Source organism: Somniosus microcephalus, unplaced genomic scaffold, assembly GCF_052327205.1.
Source record: "Somniosus microcephalus isolate GS21.2 unplaced genomic scaffold, FLI_Smic_1.0 unresolved_chr1, whole genome shotgun sequence".
Taxonomy (NCBI): domain Eukaryota; kingdom Metazoa; phylum Chordata; class Chondrichthyes; order Squaliformes; family Somniosidae; genus Somniosus; species Somniosus microcephalus.
The window spans coordinates 149,271,514-149,294,972 of NW_028225179.1; the positions used below are offsets into that span (position 1 = coordinate 149,271,514).

The 23,459-nt window shown below is 49.1% G+C and overlaps 1 pseudogene across 1 annotated transcript in view; it reads left to right on the forward strand.

The window, feature by feature from the left end:
* LOC147096234 (zinc-binding protein A33-like) overlaps positions 1–23,459 on the forward strand; it is a 41,333-nt pseudogene that overhangs the window by 3,427 nt on the left and 14,447 nt on the right. The window lies entirely within an intron of this gene.

A 23,459-nucleotide genomic window follows, 5' to 3' on the forward strand; every position in this document is an offset into this window, starting at 1 on the left:
CCCGATTATTTCTCTTTCCCATTATGGTGACCTGCCGGGGTGGTGATCAAATCCAACCCATTGGGTCACCTTGTTTATATAATCATATTATCCTCCTGATTTCTAGGCCCCCTACATCCTTTCCATCAACATATTATCCATCCAATTACATAGGTTATAAGCATTAAGGTTATTAGTACTATACATCCATTAAGCAGGTCTTTCTCCCAAGCCTTCGCTCGTTTATAGTAATATTCTGTCTGCTCGATGTGAATCTGCCCAGAAGGTGTCTGTAACAATTACCACCGAACGACATACATTACTACTTTATCAAGGTCGTGTACATTTCTTCCACTTCCTTCTTTTTTGTTTTCTAAATTTTTTACAGATGGCACATGCTGCTATTCCTAGTCCTATCGCCAAAACCAATTGTACTATAACTAGTATGTGAGACGTAATGCGGATCCATGGGTGGATGTTGACATTCATCCCCCAATCCCACAGCTTCTTATACCATGGACCCTCCTGTAGTTCTACTTCTATGTCCCTTTCTAGTTCCCCAAGGTTCCTTTGCAACATTACATATTGTTTCACCATTTTACTTAAATCCTCTTTCATTTCATTAATGGGGAACAAAGAAATGGCAGACCAACTAAATACATATTTTGGTTCTGTCTTCACAAAGGAGGACACAAATAACCTCCCAGAGATGCCGGGGAACATAGGGTCTGATGAAAGGGTAGAGCTGAAAGAAATCAGTATTTGTAGGGAAATGGTGTTAGGAAAATTGATGGGACTGAAGGACGATAAATCCCCAGGGCCTGATAATCTACATCCTAGGGTACTTAAGGAAGTGGCCCTAGAAATAGTAGATGCATTGCTGGTCATCTTCCAGATCTTGATAGACTCTGGAACAGTACCATGGATTGGAGGGTAGCTAATGTTACCCCACTATTTTAAAAAGGTGGTAGTGAAAAAGCGGGGAATTATAGACCAGTAAGCCTGACATCGGTAGTGGGGAAAATGCTAGAGTCCATTATAAAAGATGTAATAGCAGATCACTTGGAAAGCAGTGACAGGATCGGACAAAGTCAACATGGATTTACAAAAGGTAAATCATGCTTGACTAATCTACTGGAATTTTTTGAGGGTGTAACTGGTAAAACAGATAAGGGAGAACCAGTGGATTTGGTGTATTTGGACTTTCAGAAGGCTTTCGATAAGGTCCCGCTTAAGAGATTAGCATGCAAAATTAAGGCACATGGGATTGGGGGCGAGGTATTGACTTGGATAGAGAACTGGTTGGCGGACAGAAAGCAAAGAGTTGGAATAAACGGGTCATTTTCCAAGTGGCAGGCAGTGACTAGTGGGGTACTGCAAGGATCGCTCCTAGGACCCCAGCTGTTCACAATATATATTAATGATCTGGACGAGGGAATTTGATGTAATATCTCCAAATTTGCAGACGACACAAAGCTGGGTGGGAGGGTATGCTGTGAGGAGGATGTCGTGAAACACCAGTATGATTTGGACAGGTTGGGTTATTGGGCAGAAACATGGCAAATGCACTACAATGTGGATAAATGTGAGGGTATCCACTTTGCTGGCAAAAACATGAAGGCAGATTATTATTTGAATGGCAATAGATTGGGAGAAGGGGAAGTGCAAAGAGACCTGGGTGTTCTTGTGCACCAGTCGCTGAAGGTAAGCACGCAGGTGCAGCAGGCAGTTAAGAAGGCAAATGGTATGTTGGCCTTCGTAGCAAGAGGGTTCGAGTACAGGAACAAGGATGTCTTGCTACAGTTGTACAGGGCCTTGGTGAGACCGCACCTTGAGTATTGTGTGCAGTTTTGGTCACCTTATCTGAGGAAGGACGTTCTTGCCATGGAAGGAGTGCAGCGAAGATTCACCAGGCTGATACCTGGGATGGCAGGAATGACGTATGAGGAGAGATTGTGTCGATTGGGCTTATGCTCACTGGAGTTTAGAAGATTGAGAGGGGATCTCATCAAAACCTATAAAATTCTGTCAGGCCTGGACAGACTAGATGCTGGAAGGATGTTTCTGATGGCTGGGGAGTCCAGAACCAGGGGTCATAGTCTAAGGATAAGGGGTAGGCCATTTAGGACTGAAATGAGGGGGAATTTCTTCACCCAGAGAGTGGTGAACCTGTGGAATTCTCTGCCACATAGGGCACTGGAGGCCAGTTCATTAAATAATTCAAGAAAGAGTTGGATATATTTCTTAAGGCTAAAGGGATCAAGGGATATGGGGAGAAGGCAGGGACAGGGTACTGAATTTGGATGATCAGCCATGATCTCATTGAATGGCGGAGCAGGCTCGAAGGGCTGAATGGCCTACTCCTGCTCCTATCTTCTATGTTTCTATGGATCTTTGGTGTGAAGCAGAAGTTAGGCATTGTGATTACACATACAAGGTTACTATATTGGTATTCAGTCTCTGTGGTGGCTATACAATACTCCCCTCTGCCTCTATATCCCGAGCGGGTGTGATGGTGATGCACATGTGATAATTCTAACATGCACCCCTCTGTCTTATTATAGCCGCACTCATCCTTAGGGCCTTCTACCGGATGTGGGCATATTGTAAGCGTACCTTTCCCATGGCATCTGTTTAGGGAGATGTCTCTTATAGTACCATTCTTCCTGATGGCATAGCTATCAATTGGATAGTATCGGAGGTATGTCTCATCCCTCACTATGCCTATGTTTGTTACCTGGTACTGTGGGTATGGAGCCGTGTCTAGTCTCACCACTGGTATCATGAGTACCATGCCTATCATTGCTGTCATTTCTGCCTTGCATTTTTGTATCACTGGCTATACTCTGGTCATCCCCTTGAGGGTACAAGCACTCAGAGGGCCTGGATTCTGGCTCAGGCCATAGAGCTGTGTGCTGTTAATCCAGTCTGGTCCCTCACCTCGTTGTATCTGTGCCAGATTGTGTTTTAACTGTCCGGTGGTCCATTGGCCATAGGCATGGCACAAGCCTCTCCCTACCCCATCTTTTGTCTGTTCCTCATCTCTATGGTTTAGTTTGTTGATAGTGCTAGCATGGTCCTCTATAACCTTGATTCACTTGAGTAATTTCCTTATCGTGTGTCCTCCTAACTCTGATCCTTGTCGAACCAAACCAGTTTCTTTCTCTAAAATCTGTTGTGTTACCCTTTGTAATTGTTCCACACTACTCTGGGCTCCTTGTATATCTAGGGCATTAATGAATGACGTCCCCGTATTTATTCCCGTGAGTACATCGTTTCCTAAGCCCCTCTTAATTCTTTGGTGGAATGCAGCATGTCCCCTGAAACTAGTAGCCCCTGTTTCATCAGCAGCCTGGTTATTTACATTCCTTATCATATATGCATACAACTCTCTAGTTTTAGTAAATCTTTCACAATATCCTGGCCATTGTAGCATGGTTAAGTTCATTAGTACCGATACAATTTCGTGTCTCACATTATCATACAATTGTTCTCCCTCGGTAAATAACACCAGTCCATTTTCAGGCCCAGGCGTCAATTTCGGACACCTTCGTTCTTCAGGTGTCGTTGTGATTGGAGGTGTTGTTGGTTCTAGGGTTACTCCTTGTGGTGTGATCCTTGTTGTTGTTGGTTGCGGTGTTGTAACGGCATGTACAATAGTCCATCTTATGTTATCGTCCGTGCAGCTCAGGACATATCCTCCCCCTACTTGACCCAACACATGCCAGTGTCTATTACATCTTGCCATATTGCTGGTATCTGTCATTCTACAGGGTCCGCATGGTCGTTGATCCAAGTTCACCCAGATACCGTTACACCTGTAACATCCTTTTCCTTGTTTTTCACACACGTAACTTTGTGATATAATGAAGTTCCTCGTGGAGTCTCCGCTAGGGGATCTTAACTTGCAGTCCATTTCTTTCAGCCCGTTATTTGGGCTTATAAGTGTTGTCATCAGAGTAGTTATGATAATCCATCTCACTGGATCCATGTTTACCTGTAATTTAAACAGAGGTCTGGTCGTCTTCCGAGCTCTTTTCCCTAGAGGAGAGGGTAGAATGGGGGTCTTTAGTGTTAAATGGTTTCACCTGGGTCCAGTGCTTCCATCGCATACCCGTCGGTTCCTGTAGACAAACACATGTATCACTTGTCATTAATACAGTATATGGCCCCATCCAACGGGGTTCCATTCCCTTTCTTCCGATAACTTGCGTCGTTACTTGTTGACCTATTCTGGGCAACTCATCTGGTTTAAGTCCAGCATTCTGCCTTTCTAGATCTTTAATCTGTAGTTGGTTCCTTACTTCTTTATTTAGTGCTTGTACCTCCTGATTTAGTTGTACGAAGTATCGCCTTAATCTATCTTGTACTGGTCCTGGTTCTCCCACCCTTCCAGCCAAATGAGGTAGTCTCATAGCTTGACTTGTCATTAATTCATAGGGGGTCTGTCCGGTCATTCGTCCTGGGGTGGCTCGCAGCCTCATTAGTATGCTGGGTAATAATTCCGACCATCCCTTCCCTGTTTCTTGGATGGCTTTTGTCAGCGCGTTTTTCAGTGTCCTATTCATTCTTTCTACCATCCCCGAGCTCTGGGGGTGATATGGTATAGGGTATTTTTGTGTTACGTGTAACAGCTTACAAGTTTCTCTCATTATTTTACTGGTAAAGTGAGTGCCGTTGTCTGAGTCAGTTTGCAGAGGCACTCCCCAACGGGGTATAACCTCGGTAGCCAATATTAGTGCAACTGTTTTTGCAGAGCAATCTCGGGTGGCAAAGGCTTCCACCCACCTGGTAAATTGGTCAATTATTACCAGGCAATATTTCTTCCCCCGGTCCTGCGCTAAGGGGCCGGTAAAGTCAATTTGTAGGTTTTCCTTGGGGCCTGGGTTGGTTTGCTACTCTAACTCTACATCTCTGTCCTACATTATTCTTAGCACATATTATACAGCGCTGGCAATATTTCGCTACTTCCCGACCCATCTTTGGCCACCACCAGTACTGTGTCAGTAGGTGCAACATGTTATTTCTGCCAGTATGTGTTACACCATGGTATAGCGCCATCAGTTGTTGTCTGCAACATTCCGGTGCCACCACCTGGTTAAGGGGGCCCCATTTCCAAATTCCATCTTGCGGTCGGGCGCCAGCTTGTTTCCATCTCTCCTTTTCCTCTTTACTAGTATTTTCCTGTACCTCCATTATATTCACTTCCTGTACCTCACTGACTGTCATGACTATATGGCCTAGAAATTCAGTTGCGTTCGGCAGCCGTTAACGCCATAAGAGGGGTAGATTTCCAGCGCTAGGCACTTAGCGCCCGGGCGCAGTCCGATCTGCGCCTACGCCCAACTTCAGTTGACATTTAGCGCCGGCGCAAAGTGTTTGCGCCCGCTCAGCTGCGCGCGCAGCTTATGACGTCATTTCGTCGTGCAACGCTGTTTGTGCGCCCCAAACCGGAAATTCAGTGGCGCCTGCCCAATGTGGGCGTGGCGCTGTTAAGAACTGTGAAGTGGAACGCAACAGAGGCCCTGTGGGCCTCGGGGAGCGCTAATTAAAGGGCACTTACACTGACCTATAAAGGCCAGCCATTTTGCTGCAATGACTTTAGTGCTTTGGATTTCTGGACAGAGACCAAGGAACAGAGCTTACTGATTTGGGACAACATAGGAGAGGTATTTTTGGCTTCTGGCCAGAGCTTTGACATTTGACTCATTGTGATTTCACTGTTTGCAAGTTTATTATGGGGGCTGTATGGGGTTCCAACCCTCAGTTCCAGCATTATCTGCGAAGGGCTCGCAGACGCCGTGAGAGAGGGCCAGCCATGCCTAGACGCAGAGGGGCCATCAGGCGTCGGCAACGTAGGCCTTACCCACTCAGGGAATACCGGCAGCAGGTGTCCTATCTCACCATGACTGCTGCGCATTGTGTTAAGAGGCTGCGCTTCAGAAGGGAGGTGGTTGCAGAGATCTGCCAGCTGCTTCACAGAGATCTGCGTCCACAGCTGATGTGCAGGACGTCTCTGTCTGTGGAAGTGAAGGTCACGGTGGCTCTGAACTTTTATGCAAGCGGCTCCTTCCAAGCCGCTGCTGGGGACATAGCGAACATCTCCCAGTTCGCCGTGCATCGCTGCATCCGGCAGGTCACCGATGCCCTTTTTGCAAGGAGACACCAATTCATCTCCTTCCCCATGACCCTAGAGAGGCAGGAGCAGTGTGCAGTCGGATTTGCCAGGATCGCAGACTTCCCCATGGTGCAGGGCGCCATTGACTGCACGCATGTGGCTATGCGGGCACCTATCGACAATGCCGAGGATTACCGCAACCGGAAGGGCTACCATTCCCTCAATGTACAGCTGGTGTGTGACCACAGGCAGCGCATCCTAGCTGTCAATGCCCGCTTTCCAGGAAGCAGCCACGATGCATTTATCCTGCGCCAGACTACTGTGGCTGACATGTTCCAGGCACAGCCTCCACCAAGGGGATGGCTTATCGGGGACAAGGGCTACCCTTTGTGCACATGGCTCATGACCCCGCTCCGCGCGCCCAGGACCCCTGCGGAGGAGGCATACAACGAAAGCCATCAAGCCACAAGGAACATCATAGAGCAAACGATTGGCGTCCTCAAGCAACGGTTCCGCTGCCTGGATCGTTCCGGCGGATCTCTACAGTATTCGCCGGATAGAGTCTCCCAGTTCGTCGTAGTTTGCTGCATGCTGCACAACCTGGCTATCCGCAGGACTCAGGCACTGCCACCTGACGTTGCACCACCACCTCAGGAGGACGAGCAGGAGGACCATGAGGAGGAGGAGGAGGAGGAGGAGGAGTACCAGCCCAGGAGGGAGCCACAAGGTCCAAGGGCCGTCCGCCGGCGGCTTATTGAACGACACTTCTAGGCCCCCTGTCAGGGAATGGCGTGTGGCAATGAACGCACCTGAATGCAGCCGCTCCGCAAGCCCTCAGCCGGTTAACGCAACAACCACTTGAAACATGACACCTGGACATGCTGAATAAATAAAAAGCTTTATTTTACAAACTCAGGGCCCTTCCCACATGAAACAGAAAAACAGACAAGACCCCCCAAAAAACAATCAAAAACATATCTCACTCCCACAACCTGGGGAGGAATAACAAAACTTACCCATCCAAATGGCCTTCATCCTCGGCCTTACAAAAATAAGCCCCGCCCCTCCAGAACACAAACACCCCCATATAAAAAAAACCGCTGGCAACAAACTCTACTGGGTGTGCCGAGAGGGCGAGTCCTTGTGCAGGCTTCTCCGGCCCCTGCCCGACCTGTTGCTCCGCCTCAACCTGGGCCCTGTGGGCGTTGCAAGGCTGGGGGAAGGCTCCTGAGGGCCACAATGCATGACGGCAGATGCCCTTGGGGGTCGGCCTAGACAAGGTCCGGCCCTGGAGGGGCCGACTGCTGCAGCTGTGGCTGGGCAGCATCAGTCTCAGCAGCAGCTCGTCGCACCTTGGCTGGGGGAGTGGCAGTGGCGGCTGCAGGAATGGGGCCAAGCTGGCTGTTGCCAGGCGCTCGCTGTTCACCAGAGACACTGGCACTCAGCCGGGCTGGCAGTGCAGCAAGCGCAGCAATCTGGTGGAGGCCAGACCGCTGTGCTGCAGCAGGGCGGCGGGTGCCCTGGCGATGCTTCCGCGACACAGCGAGTGTGGCAGAAGAGAGTGCCCGAACTGCCCTGGTCTGTGCCCGCATCAGTTCAGCCAGTGTCTGCACGGCACCACTCATTAACTCGCGACTCGCGTCCTGCGCTGCCGCGAGTTGCTGGACACCCCTGTCATGCGCTGCCGCGAGTTGCTGGACACCCCTGTCATGCGCTGCCGCGAGATGCTCGACAACCCTGTCCTGTGCTGCTGCGAGTTGCTGGACACCCCTGTCATGCGCTGCCACGAGATGCTCGAGACCCCTGGCCTGTGAGTCCCCGAAAGCGGCCACTCTATGAGCCAGGGACACAATGGCCTGAGGCAACTGTCCCACAACCCCCATGAACTCGTTGTGGCGCCGCTCCGACGCCGCAGACATTTCATCAAGGAGGCGCACCTCCTGGGCGAGGACCGTCTCCGGACTGGAGGACGGACTCTCCCTCTGGGGAGAAGCCCGCCATGCTGCCTGACCCTTCCCGCGTGGGTCGACCCCACTGGGCCCAGGAACTACACCCCCCTGCAACACTTCCCCCTGGCTCTCCTCCAGGCCAGACGTGTCCCCTCCATTGCCATCCCCTGGCGCGAATGAGGGTTCCCCCGATGTGCCGCCTTCCTCCTGGTCCTCGTCGTCCTCCTCCTCCAAGGGTCTGGCACTCTCAGCTTCAGGGACCACCTCCTCCTCACCAGCTGAAGGCAGGAAGGCACAAGAGTAGCTTTAGAGTGAGGACAGGGCGTCAGCGAGGGAGGCATGAGTGGTGGCATTATGCGCATTGGTCGGACAGTGGCAAAGGATGTAGATCTGAAGCGCAAGGGGAACGAGAGAGGTCCAAACGGTCATGTCCTTACCATTGGGTCCCAGTACAGGGTCGGCATCTCCAATGGCAACAGGGCCAGTCACCCGGCCACGCATGAGTCGAGCCACGCTCTCCTCCAGCTCACTGAGCTCCTGGTACTGGGGACGGCCTCCCCCGGTGACAGACTGGCTCCTCAAATTCCGCGCCAGCTTGGCCTGCAAGAGAAAGGACAGCCTCTAAGTACAGTGTGGTGCCCTGTTGTTGTGTGCACTGCCTCCCATGGTGGAATAGCTTGGCCAGTGTGGTGCCCTGTTGTTGTGTGCACTGTCTCCCATGGTGGAATAGCTTGGCCAGTGTGGTGCCCTGTTGTTGTGTGCACTGCCTCCCATGGTGGAATAGCTTGGCCAGTGTGGTGCCCTGTTGTTGTGTGCACTGCCTCCCATGGTCGAATAGCTTGGCCAGTGTGTTAAGTGCAGAAAGTGCTATTGATGATCATGCCAGTGCCATAGCTGCGGGAGGAGGGCTGCCCATTAGGCCTTTGAGGTCCCTTTGCCCATAATGTGAGGTGCACATGCAAGGATGAGGAGGACACTGGAAAGGGTACTCACCTTGACCATCCGAGTGAGGTCGTTGTACTTCTTGCGGCATTGGTCCGCACTCCTGGGGACATCGCAGGTGGATGACAGCCTGTGGGCGATTTGCTTCCAGGCTCTCCTGTACTGCCTCCTGGGAGCCTTCTTGCCACTGTCCGGGCACAAGATCTCTCTTCTCTTTTCCAACCCCCTAAGCAGCACCCTCAAAGCATGCTCTGAGAAGCGCTGCGCTCGTTCACGTGCCTTCTGCATGGCTTCAGGCGCTATTTGGGTCCACCAGCAGTGTTCAGGCCTAGCTGCAGGGCTCCACTATCCAGGGCGTGGCAGCAGTCAAAGTCGACCCTTCCCCCTTTAAGAGCTGGCCGGCGTCAGGGTGTCTGCTGTCAATCAAAACATGACCGCACCTGCGCTGCGCCCGGCCTCGGCGTTATCAGTCCGCATCGCCGGCTTAGCGCCTGAAGATAGCAGTGCAACGCCAGTTTCAGCGCTCGCCCAAACTCTTGGCCAAATCTACTGAATTTCGGCGAAGTGGCCTACACTTTCCGGCGGGCGCTAACTTTAGCGAACGCCCGACTTTACCGCCCCAAAAGTGGCTATACTGAATTTCTAGGCCTATTTATTTTGTTTTTGAACGCGTCCTCTGGTTGCATTTCTTCCGCAGCTAGTTTGGCGGCTAGATCTGCATACCTATTCCCTATAGGGGCCTGGTCCTGGGGCTCCTGTGAGTCCATATCCTCTATCTTTGTGTGGGCTTTTATTTTAATTACCGCTGCCTTTAAAGGTGCTTGTGCAGCCTTAACTAACCTTCCTATTAGTTTTCCGTGTTTTACTACCTCTCCCGTAGAGGTCATGTACCCACTTCTGGCCCATAGTGTCATATAATCATGCACCACTCCGAAGGCATAACGGCTGTCTGTATAAACATTTATCCGTTTGTTTCTTGCTATTTCCAACGTTTTTATTAAAGCCACTAGTTCTGCTACCTGGGCTGACTTATCCCCATAAAGGGCTCCTTTTAACAGGGTCTTTCCTTCTTGATTTACTACTGCCCACCCTGTTCTGGGTTCTCTGTTGATATACTTTTGGGATCCATCTACATAGATGATCATATGGGGATTTTCTAGTGGGTCTTCCTTTACTCCACTACCTATTTCTTCCTCCATTTTCATCTGACAACTGTGCTCTTCTCCTTCTGTTAATATGCCCGTGGCTGGATTAACCCCGGTATGTTTTTGTATTATCACAGTTCCATCCCTGGGGAGTAACATAGCTTCCCATTTAGCTTTCCTGCTATCCGATATAGTCCGCAATTTTCCTGTGTTGAGTAGTTCCACTAATGTATGTTGAGTATTCAAAATTACCTTTCCCATCATCACTATTGGCTCGCTTACTCGCACCGCCCAGGTGGCGCAATCTATTGCAGCCACACATCGTGGCATCGCCTTCACTACTGGGTCTTTTTTTGCACAGCAATACGCAATGGGTCTCTGTTTCCCTCCGTGATCTTGCATTACCACGGCTGAATAACTCTCATGATCTAAATCACAATATAGGTGCAAGGGTCGAGTAGGATCTGATAATCCTAGGGCAGGGGCTGTTATTAAGTCCTGTTTAAGGACCCTATATGCTTCCTCCTGCTCCGTCTCCCATTCTATCTTATCAGTGGCGGGTCTCCCCCCCCCCCCCCCCTTTAACTAACCATTGAATCGGCTCTGCTTTCCCTGCAAAGTCAGATATAAAATTCCTGCAGTAATTAAATAGTCCCAACACTTTCCTCACTCCCCGGACAGTCACTGGCCTTGGCATGTCTTTTATGGCTGCCTTTGTTCCTGCGGGAGTGCCTTATACCCCTGGCTAATTTCGTGTCCTACATACTTTACTTCGGACAGTCCAACCTGTGCCTTTTTGGGTTCATTTTAAAGCTAACTTTCTTAAGTGTCTGGAGGGTGGCTAGTAATGCTCCCATGTGTCCTCTGGCATCCTCTGATGCAATCATTATATCAACATATTCGAGTAGGGCGCTCTGGTACTTTGATAGGTCTAACTCATCTAAGGCTTGACTCAGTATACGGTGGAATATATTTGGACCCCCTGTGGGACCCTGGTCCATGTATACTGTCTATCTCCGACAGTAAAGGCGAATTTCCCTTGTGATTCCTCTGCCAATGGTATGGACCAGAACCTGTTCACTATATCCAAGACTGTAATTATTTTAAAGTCTGGTTTCAGACCATTAAATATCTTATTCAATATGGTCTACACAAATTTACACCAACCAGAATTTCACCATGGCCACAATGAAAGTCTGGTTTTAATAGGTTAATTAAACTCAATAACTACAATTCAATCCAGATCAAAATTAAAAAAAAATTTTTTTTTTTAACTAACCAGTATCACTTGGAAAGAAAGAAACGATAGCCACATTAACAAAGAAACAATTATCCAGGCCTTGTAAACATTCAAATTCATTTTCTTCCAGGCACATTGGCAACTGTGACTTCAAGCCTGAAGCTTATCTTTTGTAAAACAACACACGCATGTCCATCCTTCAAGACAAGTCTTCAAAGGGTTAAACAGCTTTTAGCTCTCTGTACAAAAGAGTGGGTGGAGCTAAAACACACCAGACTTTTTTTTTAAAGGACAGACTTTCAGACAAACGGAATACTGTAACTTCTTAAACATCCATGGTCAGGAAAACTTTCACACTTTAACACACACTTTCACACAAACTGAGATCCCAGCATTTTTTAAGGTTTCACTCAGCAATCGTGTTTTATTTGTTTCAGCACAGACGTAAATAACTTCTGTGTTGGTAAAACTTTAGGTTTCTCTTTCTGAATCATCCCAATCAATCTCCTCACTATCATTCCTTCCACTATGCACTGACCTTGTCTTTATTACAGCGGCACACTTGGCGCCTACCTTTTTAACTGTTCCACTAACTCCTCTTTTTCCCTCTCCCGTGTGGCCCCAACCTTGCACATTTTTCAGGTGGCCCTGACAAAGAACCAGCACAGTTTTCTCCTCCTTATTCTCGCTCTCCCCACTCCACCATTCCCTCCGTCGGACGGGAACCCATTCAGGATCCCACCTTCCTTTCCCATTCTCATTAACTTGTCATCATATCCCTTTTCTTTACCATCTTTTCTTTAACTTTTTCATACTTATCGTGCAAAAATTCATAGGCAAGTTACGTTATGCCGTCCTGTTTGTCCGTTGATTTCTTTCCCGGCCATTTTCTAGCCGCTCGGGAATTTCCTTGAGGTTTTCTCACTTCCCCAGGGTCTTTTTATCGGAATTTCCGTTATCCGATACTATCGCGTACAAACTAGTATGGGTTTTTAGATCTTTTGGCGTCCTTTTTATTCACCATGCTTTTAGGGTGGATTTGCTAGATCCCCCCCTCGTTTGTTACCTCCGGGACTCCCCCGGACTTGTTACCTCCAGGACTCCCCCGGATCGGTTACCTCCGGGACTCCCCCGGACCTGTTACCTCTGGGACTCCCCCGGACCTCTGGGACTCCCCCGGACCTCTGGGACTCCCCCGGACCTCTGGGACTTCCCCGGACCTCTGGGACTCCCCGGACCTCTGGGACTCCCCCGGACCTGTTACCTCCGGGACTCCCCCGGACCTGTTACCTCCGGGACTCCCCCGGACCTGTTACCTCTGGGACTCCCCCGTACCTCTGGGACTCCCCCGGACCTGTTACCTCCGGGACTCCCCCGGACCTGTTACCTCCGGGACTCCCCCGGACCTGTTACCTCCGGGACTCCCCCGGACCTGTTACCTCCGGGACTCCCCCGGACCTGTTACCTCCGGGACTCCACCGGACCTGTTACCTCCGGGACTCCCCCGGACCTGTTACCTCCGGGACTCCCCCGGACCTTCAGGGACATTTCCCTGCTTACGCGGTTTCAACTCCGCCTAGATCGGATTTTCCCTGTATCCAATCCTATATAACCCGAGCTCCTCAACTTATTCAGACATTTTCATTTCTACAGTGTCCTAGCATGCACCCAAGTTGCTTTAGTTACGTATCCGGACACCACCTAGATTCGTTGGATCTCCAGGCCTGGGCTTCGATATGAGGAGACAATGCCTCTACTCAGCCCGTCCGGTATATCCTGCCGACTACGCCAAGTTGTAAGGATACCCGTGAGAGCTTCTTCTCCCCGAGACAGACCCTCTGATATAAAGGGTCAACGTCCGCCTTATTCCCAATCAATCACTCGGAGTCCGGAGGTTCGTTCAGTAAAGCAACTTTATTTACAAACTGGCAGGGGAGCCACTCATGCTGGGATGAATGCTCCCCGATCATTGAAAATCTCCTGCCTTATATACAGGTTTTGTTCTGAGTTGTGGCTACTGTTTGCAATTAGGTGCATTACACGTATACATTTCCTTCATCATACAGTTGGCTTTGGGTGCAAATTCTTGTGACCTGTGTGCATTGGTCTTGTGACCCCATACGTTATCTCTCAATACATTCCTCAGTTTGTGATTCACGGTTTGTGCACTTTGGCCACGACTACACCAGACTATCCTTCTGGACATTGTTCATACCAATTCCTTATAGGGTTGGATATATGCTCTGTTCCTTAATCCCCTCATCTTAGCTCTTTTTAACCCTTTCACTCCTCTACAATACTCATCTCCTGATGCATCTCCACCTTGTGTGTCAAACTCATGTCCGTGACCAAGGTCAGGACAGGAAGCCTGGGAGCGAGGCTTTCTCTGCCTGTTGAGGGAGGAGTGGCGAGGGGTATGGAGTTAGCTGGTGCTCACAGTGGACCTGGGGAGCAAGCACTGGATTGCAATCCACTTCCTGAAAATGTCACCAAGGTATTCTCTCAATTGCCTTGAATCATTCCACTCGCCCCAGACAAATATCTCTTATACATCTAGCGATAGTTTCAGGGTAGAGGTATGTAAATGGTGCATCACATTGAATAACCGCTGGTGTTTTGCCTCCACGTGCGGCCCTGTATAAAGTCTGTTTATTTGCATGGACCAGGCTGGAGATATCTGGAGGTTAAGATATTGGCCAATATTTTCTAGTCAGCATTGAGGAGGGATTTAGTTTTCTATGATTAGCAATGATGGTGAACTTTCTGTTCATATATATTAACCTGATTGTGACGAAGTTCAGTGTGTCTGTGTCCTTGTCTCCAGCACATAGTGCGGGGGTTTCAGTAGCGGGAGACTTAACTCCGTGATTAGGGCCTTGTGAAACCCGATAGGTGTGGGACCAGGTCACTACTTTTCCCAGATTGCTCCGGCTGCTTGTCCTAGTGCCCTGTGTCTGCTGGAAGCTTCTCCCATTGGGAGTGAAGAGCACAGTTTAGGTCTCCACTCATGGTTACTGTGCTGTCCATACGTGGGGCGAGTGTGAGGATTGCTGATGTGGGGAATGTGCGGACACCTCATTCAGGACACAGAACTGAAGCTTCACTTTGGGTTCTCCTGTTATTCGAGATTCTTTAGGATGGAGTGGCCTCCTTCTCCAGGAATGCGTGTCTCAGAGTAATGGGAAGGTTCCTGTTGATTAGTGTGACTATCCTCTGCTCTTGGGTCTGTAGAAGGCGGCCAGCATTGGTCCCACCCACTCACTCACAAACTTGGTGTGTTCTGGGGGTGGTGAGGAGGATCTCCTGTAGAAATGGTGCTTCCACCTGTTCTTTAATGTCAAGCAGTTTATTTTGCCTGATTATGTGCTGGAGTCTGTTGAGATTCGTGGATATAATTTGATTGATGGACTGTATTCAGGGTGATGTCGGTTTGCTGTCCCCAGGGTGTCTTTTCCTCTTGTGGGTGTCTCTGAATCTGGGGCCTGCCCGATTGTACCAGTTTTGCTTGAGTTCCTGTCCAGGCTGTTGTTCAGAGTGATCGAGTTGTGGGCCACAGCTGCTTCATCCTCTTTTTTTCTCTACATTTTCCCTTGAATTATTTATTCAATGTCCTTACTTACATTTTCCCCTGTGGTAGCTCTTTTCCTCCCTCCATCTGCGGGAAGCATTCTTGATCCAGTTAGGTGTTTGTCCCCAATACGCTAAATATACATTGGCTTTTTACAAAATAATCTGTATCCAAACCCCGTTAAACGAGCTTGAAAACTTGGAAATACTGAGAGGTCGGTTGAACACTTTTCAATCATATTGATCCACCCACTACATACAGAGACTGAGATTACTGGGACAGACAGATCATACAGTGACCATGAGATTACTGGGACAGACAGATCATACAGTGACCATGAGATTACTGGTACAGACATATCATACACTGACCGTAAGATTACTGGGACAAACAGATCATAATGTTACCATGAGATTACTAGGACAGACAGAGCAAACAGTGAATGTGAGATTACTGGTACAGTCAGATCATAGAGTCACCATGAGATTACTGGTACAGACAGATCATACAGTGACTGTCTGATTACTGGTACAGACAGAGCATACAGTTACTGTGAGATTACTGGTACAGACAGATCATAAAGTGACTGAGATTACTGGAACAGACAGATCATACAGAGACCGTCAGATTACTGGTACAGACAAATCATACAGTGACTATGAGATTACTGGTACAGACAGATCATACAGTGACCATGAGATTACTGTTACAGACAGATCATACAGTGACCGTGACATTTCTGGTACAGACAGATCATACAGTGACCGTGAGATTACTGTTGCACACAGATCATACATTGACCGTGAGATTACTGGTATAGACAGATCAGACAGTGACCGTGACATTTCTGGTACAGACAGATCATACAATGACCATGAGATTACAGGTGCAGACAGATCATACAGTGACCATGAGATTTCTGGTACAGACTGATCATAATGTTACCATGAGATTACTGTTAGAGACAGATCATACAGTGACATTGGGATTACTGATAGACAGATCTTACCGTGACGGTGGGATTTAAAAAAAATTTTAAAAATTTTTATTCATTGATGGGATGTGGCCATTGCTGGCTGGCTAGGCCTGCATTTAGTGCCCATCCCTAATTGCCCTTGAGAAGATGGTGGTGAGCCGCCTTCTTGAACCGCTGCAGTCCATATGGTGTAGGTACTCCCACAATGCTGTTAGGGAGTTCCAGGATTTTAGCCCAGCGACAGTGAAGGAACGGCGATACAGGTCCAAGTCAGGATGGTGTGTGGCTTGGAGGGGAACTTGTAGGTGGTGATGTTCCCATGCGTCTGCTGCCCTTGTCCTTCTAACTGGTAGAGGTCGCGGGTTTGGAAGGTGCTGTTGAAGGAGCTTTGGCGAGTTGCTGCAGTGCATCTTGTAGATGGTACACACTGCAGCCACAGTGCGCCGGTGGTGGAGGGAGTGAATGTTGAAGGTGGTGGATGGAGTGCCAATCAAGCGGGCTGCTTTATCCTGAATGGTGTTGAGCTTCTTGAGTGTTGTTGGAGCTGCACTCATCCAGGCAAGTGGAGAGTATTCCATCACACTCCTGACTTGTGCCTTGTAGATGGTGGAAAGGCTTTGGGGAGTCAGGAGGTGAGACACTCGCCGCAGAATTCACAGCCTCTGGCCTGCTCTTGTAGCCACAGTATTTATATGGCTGGTCCAGTTCAGTTTCTGATCATTGGTAACCCCCAGGATGTTGATAGTGGGGAATTCAGCGATGGTAATGCCATTGAATGTCATGGGGAGATGGTTAGAGTCTCGTTTGTTGGAGATGGTCATTGCCTGGCACTTGTGTGGTGCGAATGTTACTTGCCACTTGTCAGCCCAAGTCTGAATGTTGTCCAGGTCTTGCTGCATATGGACACGGACTGCGTCAGTATCTGACGAGTATCAAATGGTGCTGAACAGTGTGCAATCATCAGCAAACATCCCCACTTCTGACCTTATGATGGAGGGAAGGTCATTGATGAAACAGCTGAAGATGGTTGGGCCTAGGACACTGCCCTGAGGAACTCCTGCAGTGATGTCATGTGATTGAGATGAATGACCTCCAACAACCACAGCCATCTTCCTTTGTGCTAGGTATGATTCCAACCAATGGAGAGTTTTCCCCTTGATGCCCATTGACTTCAGTTTTGCTAGGGCTCCTTGATGCCACACTCGATCAAATGCTGCCTTGATGTCAAGGGCAGTCACTCTCACCTCACCTCTTGAGTTCAGCTCTTTTGTCCATGTTTGGACCAAGGCTGTAATGAGGTCAGGAGCTGAGTGGCCCTGGCAGAACCCAAACTGGGCGTCAGTTAGCAGGTTATTGCTGAGTAAGTGCCGCTTGATGGCACTGTCGACGACACCTTCCATCACTTTGCTGATGATTGAGAGTAGGCTGATGGGACGGTAATTGGCCGGATCGGATTTGTCCTGTTTTTTGTAGACAGGACATACTTGGGCAATTTTCCACATTGCCGGGTAGATGTCAGTGTTGTAGCTGTACTGGAACAGCTTGGCTAGGGGTGCAGCTAGTTCTGGAGCACAAGTCTTCAGTACTATTGCCAGAATGTTGTCAGGGCCCATAGCCTTTGCAGTATCTAGTGTCTTCAGCCGTTTCTTGACATCACGTGGAGTGAATTGAATGGGCTGAAGACTGGCATCTGTGATGCTGGGGACCTCAGGAGGAGGCCGAGATGGATCATCCACTCGGCACTTCTGGCTGAAGATAATTGCAAATGCGTCAGCCTTGTCTTTTGCACTCACGTGCTGGGCTCCACCATCATTGAGGATGGGGATATTTTTGGAGCCTCCTCCTCCTGTTAACTGTTTAATTGTCCACCACCACTCACGACTGGATGTGGCAGGACTGCAGAGCTTTGATCTGATCCGTAGGTTGTGAGATTGCTTAGCTCTGTCTATCGCATGTTGCTTCCGTTGTTTGGCATGCAAGTAGTCCTATGTTGTAGCCTCACCAGGTTGACACCTCATTTTTCGGTATGCCTGGTGCTGTTCCTGGCATGCTCTCCAGCACTCTTCGTTAAACCAGGGTTGATCTCCCGGCTTGATGGTAATGGTAGAGTGAGGGATATGCCGGGCCATGAGGTTACAGATTGTGGTTGAATACAATTCTGCTGCTGCTGATGGCCCACAGTGCCTCATGGATGCCCAGTTTTGAGTTGCCAGATCTGTTCGAAATCTGTCCCATTTAGCACGGTGGTAGTGCCACACAACATGGTGGAGGGTATCCTCAACATGAAGACGGGACTTCGTCTCCACAAGGACTGTGCGGTGGTCACTTCCACCAATGCTGTCATGGACAGATGTATCTGCAACAGGTAGATTGGTGAGGACGAAGTCAAGTAGGTTTTTCCCTCTTGTTGGTTCCCTCACCACCTGTCGCAGACCCAGTCTGGCAGCTATGTCCACCAAGTTGTGGTGCTACCGAGCCACTCTTGGTGATGGACATTGAATACCCCCACCCAGAGTACATTCTGTGCCCTTGCTACTCTCAGTGCTTCTTCCAAGTGGTGTTCAACATGAAGGAGTACTGATTCACCAGCTGAGGGAGGGCGGTAGGTGGTAATTAGCAGGAGGTTTCCTTGCCCATGTTTGACTTGATGCCATGAGACCTCATGGGGTCCTGAGTCAATGTTGAGGACTCCCAGGGCTACTCCCTCCCGACTGTATACCACGGTGCCACCAACTCTGGTGGGTCTGTCCTGCCGGTGGGACAGGACATTCCCAGGGATGGTGATGGTGGTGTCTGGGACATTGGTTGTAAGGTATGATTCGGTAATTATGACTATGTCAGGCTGTTGTTTGACTAGTCTGTGGGACAGCTCTCCCAATTTTGGCACAAGCCCCCAGATGTTGGTAAGGAGGACTTTGCAGGGTCGACAGGGCTGATTTTGCTGTTGTCATTGTCATTTCCGGTGCTGGTACAGTCAGGTCATAATGTTACCGTGAGATTACTGGTAGAGACAGATCATACAGTGACTGTGGGATTACTGGTACATACAGATCATACAGTGACCGTGGGATTACTGGTTCAGGCAGATCATACAATGACCGTGAGATTACTGGTACAGACAGATCACACAGTGACCATGAGATTACTGGTACAGTCCGATCAAACAGTGAATGTGAGATTACTGGTACAGACAGATCATACAGAGGCCGTGGGATTACTGGTACAGACAGATCATACAGTGACCATGAGATTACTGGTACAGACAGATCTACAGTGACCGTGAGATTACTGGTACAGACAGATCATACAGTGACTGTGGGATTACTGGTATAGGCAGATCATACAGTGACCGTGAGATTACTGGTATAGACAGATCATACAGTGACTGTGGGATTACTGGTATAGGCAGATCATACAGTGACCGTGAGATTTCTGGTAGAGACAGATCATACAGTGACCATGAGATTAGTGGTAGACAGATCATACAGTGACCGTGAGATTACTGGTACAGACAGATGATGCAGTGACCGTGAGATTACTGGTACAAACAGGTCATACAGTGACCATGAGATTACTGGTATAGACAGATCATACAGTGACTGTGGGATTACTGGTATAGGCAGATCATACAGTGACCGTGAGATTACTGGTATAGACAGATCATACAGTGACTGTGGGATTACTGGTATAGGCAGATCATACAGTGACCGTGAGATTTCTGGTACAGACAGATGATGCAGTGACCATGAGATTTCTGGTACAGACAGATCATAATGTTACCATGAGATTTCTGGTACAGACAGATCTTAGTGATTATGGGATTACTGGTACAGTCAGGTCATAATGTTACTGTGTGATTACTGGTAGAGACAGATCATACAGTGACTGTGGGATTACTGGTATAGACAAATCATACACTGACCATGAGATTACTGGTACAGACAGATCATACATTGACTGTGAGATTACTGGTACAGACAAATCAGACAGTAACCCTGAGATTTCTGGTACAGACAGATCATACAGAGACCGTGAGATTTCTGGTACAGACAGATCATACTGTGACTGTGGGATTACTGGTATAGACAAATCATACACTGACCATGAGATTTCTGGTACAGACAGATCATACAGTGACCGTGAGATTACTGGTACAGACAGATCATACAGTGGCCCTGAGAATCCTGGTACAGACAGATCATACATTGACTGTGAGATTACTGGTCCAGACAGATCATACAGTGACCGTGAGATTACTGGTACAGACAGATCATACAGTGACTATGAGATTACTGGTACAGACAGATCATACAGTGACCGTGAGATTTCTGGTACAGACAGATCATACAGTGACCGTGAGATTACTGGTACAGACAAATCAGACAGTAACCCTGAGATTTCTGGTACAGACAGATCATACAGAGACCGTGAGATTACTGGTACAGACAGATCATACAGTGACTGTGTGATTGCTGGTACAGACAGATCATACAGTGACCGTGATATTACTGGGACAGACAGATCATACAGTGACCGTGAGATTACTGGGACAGACAGATCATACAGTGACTGTGAGATTACTGGTAAAGAAAGATCACACAGTGACCATGAGATTACTAGTACAGTCCGATCAAACAGTGAATGTGAGATTACTGGTACAGACAGATCATACAGTGACCGTGAGATTACTGGTACAGGCAGATCATGCATTGACCGTGAGATTACTGGGACAGACAGATCATACAGTGACTGTGAGATTACTGGTACACACAGATCATAGCATGACCATGGGATTACTGGTACAGACAGATCATACAGTGACCGGGAGATTACTGGTACAGACAGATCATACAGTGACCGTGAGATTACTGGTACGGACACATCATACAGTGACTGTGAGATTACTGGTACAGACAGATCATACAGTGACTGAGATTACTGGTACAGACAGATCATACAGCAAGACCTGCTTTTTACAAGGTAAGTGGTGAATTAATTAAAATAAAACATTTTTTCCACAGGTTTATTATTTTTAAATACTTTAAAGAAAGGTATGTTTATTTTTAGCCCCATTAGTAAATAAAATTATTTTTTTCAAAAATGTAAGTTATTGTTTAAACGTTATTTCATGTAATTTATAGTTTATTTAAAAATGTGATTTAAAAAAAAGTTATTTGAAGATTTAGTGATGTTTTGGGGCCCATAGAATTTATAAGTTTGACAGCCCTTCCTGTCAAACTTAAGAATGAAGCATTCCCTGCTCCGATTGGCTCTACATGGCCCACGTGATCCCAGGGGACACATTGAACTAACTGCGCCCCTGGGATATGCAAGCACTGCGCGCCAGCAGTTGGAGGAGGCCCAGGATCGGAATTCCACAGGGGCCCATAGCTCAACGGCCGGCGCGCAAGGTAAGTGCAGATCGCGGGCTTACTCCTGCGGGAAGCCCCCGACCTGAATTTCTGGGCCAATATATTAGCATGGATAGAGGGTTGGCTAACTAACAGAAAACAGACAGTCGAGATAAATGGGTCATTTTCAGGTTGGCAAACTGTAACTAGTGGGGTGCTGCAGGGATCAGTGTCGGGGCCTCAACTGTTTACAATCTATATTAATGACGTGGATGAAGGGACCGAGGCCTAGAAATTCAGTTGCGTTTGCGCCCACTTACTGGCTATAGAGTGGGTTGCGCCGGAAGTTTTTTACGCCCGAAATTGAGTTCGTCCCTAACATCGGCGTTAGCCGGTAGCGCTGCACCGGCACCGATGACGTCATCGGTGTGCGCAGCGCCCCGGTTCCAATGGTAAACCGTCCCGATGGCCAAATTCAGTTGCGGCCGCCTCGCCCATCGCGGCCGCAAACAGCGTTTGCAAAACGGTGCCTTGCAGCTCCGAAAGGCCGGCGCATAAAGGTGGAGCGGCGGCCGGCCGCTTTTCCGGCGGCCACCTGCCCGCAGCTCCCTCCCCGGACTCCTGCACCACCCCCCCGCGGCATTGGTGTGTGACTCCCGCGAGCCCGGCACTTCTCCGTGGTGCTGGGCTCATTTGCTGGGGGAATCCAGCAGCGATCTCACGGCTGCAGGCAGCTCCTCCTTAAGAGAAGGAGGAGGCCTGCAGTACCCCAGCCTGCCACACCGCATCGGTTGCCGCAGCGGCAGCTGGGCGCCGGAAACTGGCATTCTTCGCCCCAAACGAGGTGGCCAAACCCTGCAATAGCGTCCGCCGCCGTCTTGGGGCGGCGCTACTGAATTTCAGGCGGGCGCTAGGGGAATGCGGCCCAGCGCTAAATTTTGGGCACTAAAGACCTGGCGCGGCGAGACCGAATTTTTAGCCCCGAGTGTAATTTAGCCAAATGTGCTGATGGTACAGAGATAGGTGGGAATGCAAATTGTGTGGAGGACGCAAAGAATCTCCAAAGAGATATAGATAGGCTAAGTGAGTGGGCAAAAATCTGGCAGATGGAGTATAATGTGGGAAAATGCGAGTATATTCAAGCAGAAGTTACAGAGTATAATTGAGACTTATATTACCACTCATGCTCTGGGTACAAGCTGCAACTGTGAGTAAGCTGCACCCTGTGTCTCTTGTCTCTCATCTCTTCTCGTCTCCCAGGGGTCTCCTTGATTCATCCTGAAATCTTCTACTGTGTCTCTGAAATCTCCGGCTCCTGGACTCTCCGGCTCCTGGACTCTCCGGCTCCTGGACTCTCCGGCTCCTGGACTCTCCGGCTCCTGGACTCTCCTGCTCCTGGACTCTCCGGCGCCTGGACTCTCCGGCTCCTGGACTCTCCGGCTCCTGGACTCTCCAGCGCCTGGACTCTCCGGCGCCTGGACTCTCCGGCGCCTGGACTCTCCGGCTCCTGGACTCTCCGGCTCCTGGACTCTCCGGCGCCTGGACTCTCCGGCGCCTGGACTCTCCGGCGCCTGGACTCTCCGGCGCCTGGACTATCCGGCGCCTGGACTCTCCGGCGCCTGGACTCTCCGGCTCCTGGACTCTCCTGCTCCTGGAACCTTCTACAATTTGTGGCTGTTAAGACCTTCTTCTTATATCCTTACTCTCATTCAAAACCTATGGGGTCCTCCTGAACCAATGACTGACTGACACCCAAACCAAAAATCCAGTCATAAAGATGCCACGTTGGTATCACTTTGGCTTACTCAGGCTTTTGGTCTGATGACACTCTTACATCATCTGTTTTTGACCATCAAGTCCCATTTTTTAATTTGTTTATGGGATGTGGGTGTCACTGGCAAGGCCAACATTTATTGCCCATCGATAATGGCCTTTGAGAAGGTGGTGGTGAGCTGCCTTTTGAACTGTTGCAGTCCGTGTGGTGAAGGTACTCCCACAGTGCTATTCGGTAGGGAGTTCCAGGATTTTGACCCAGTGACGATGAAGAAACGGCAATACACTTCCACTCAGGATGGTGTGTGACATGGGTGGTAACTTGGAGGTGGTGGTGCTCCCATGCACCTGCTGCCCTTGTCCTTCTACGTGGTAGAGATCGCGAGTTTGGGAGGTGCTGCTGAAGAAGCCTTGGCGA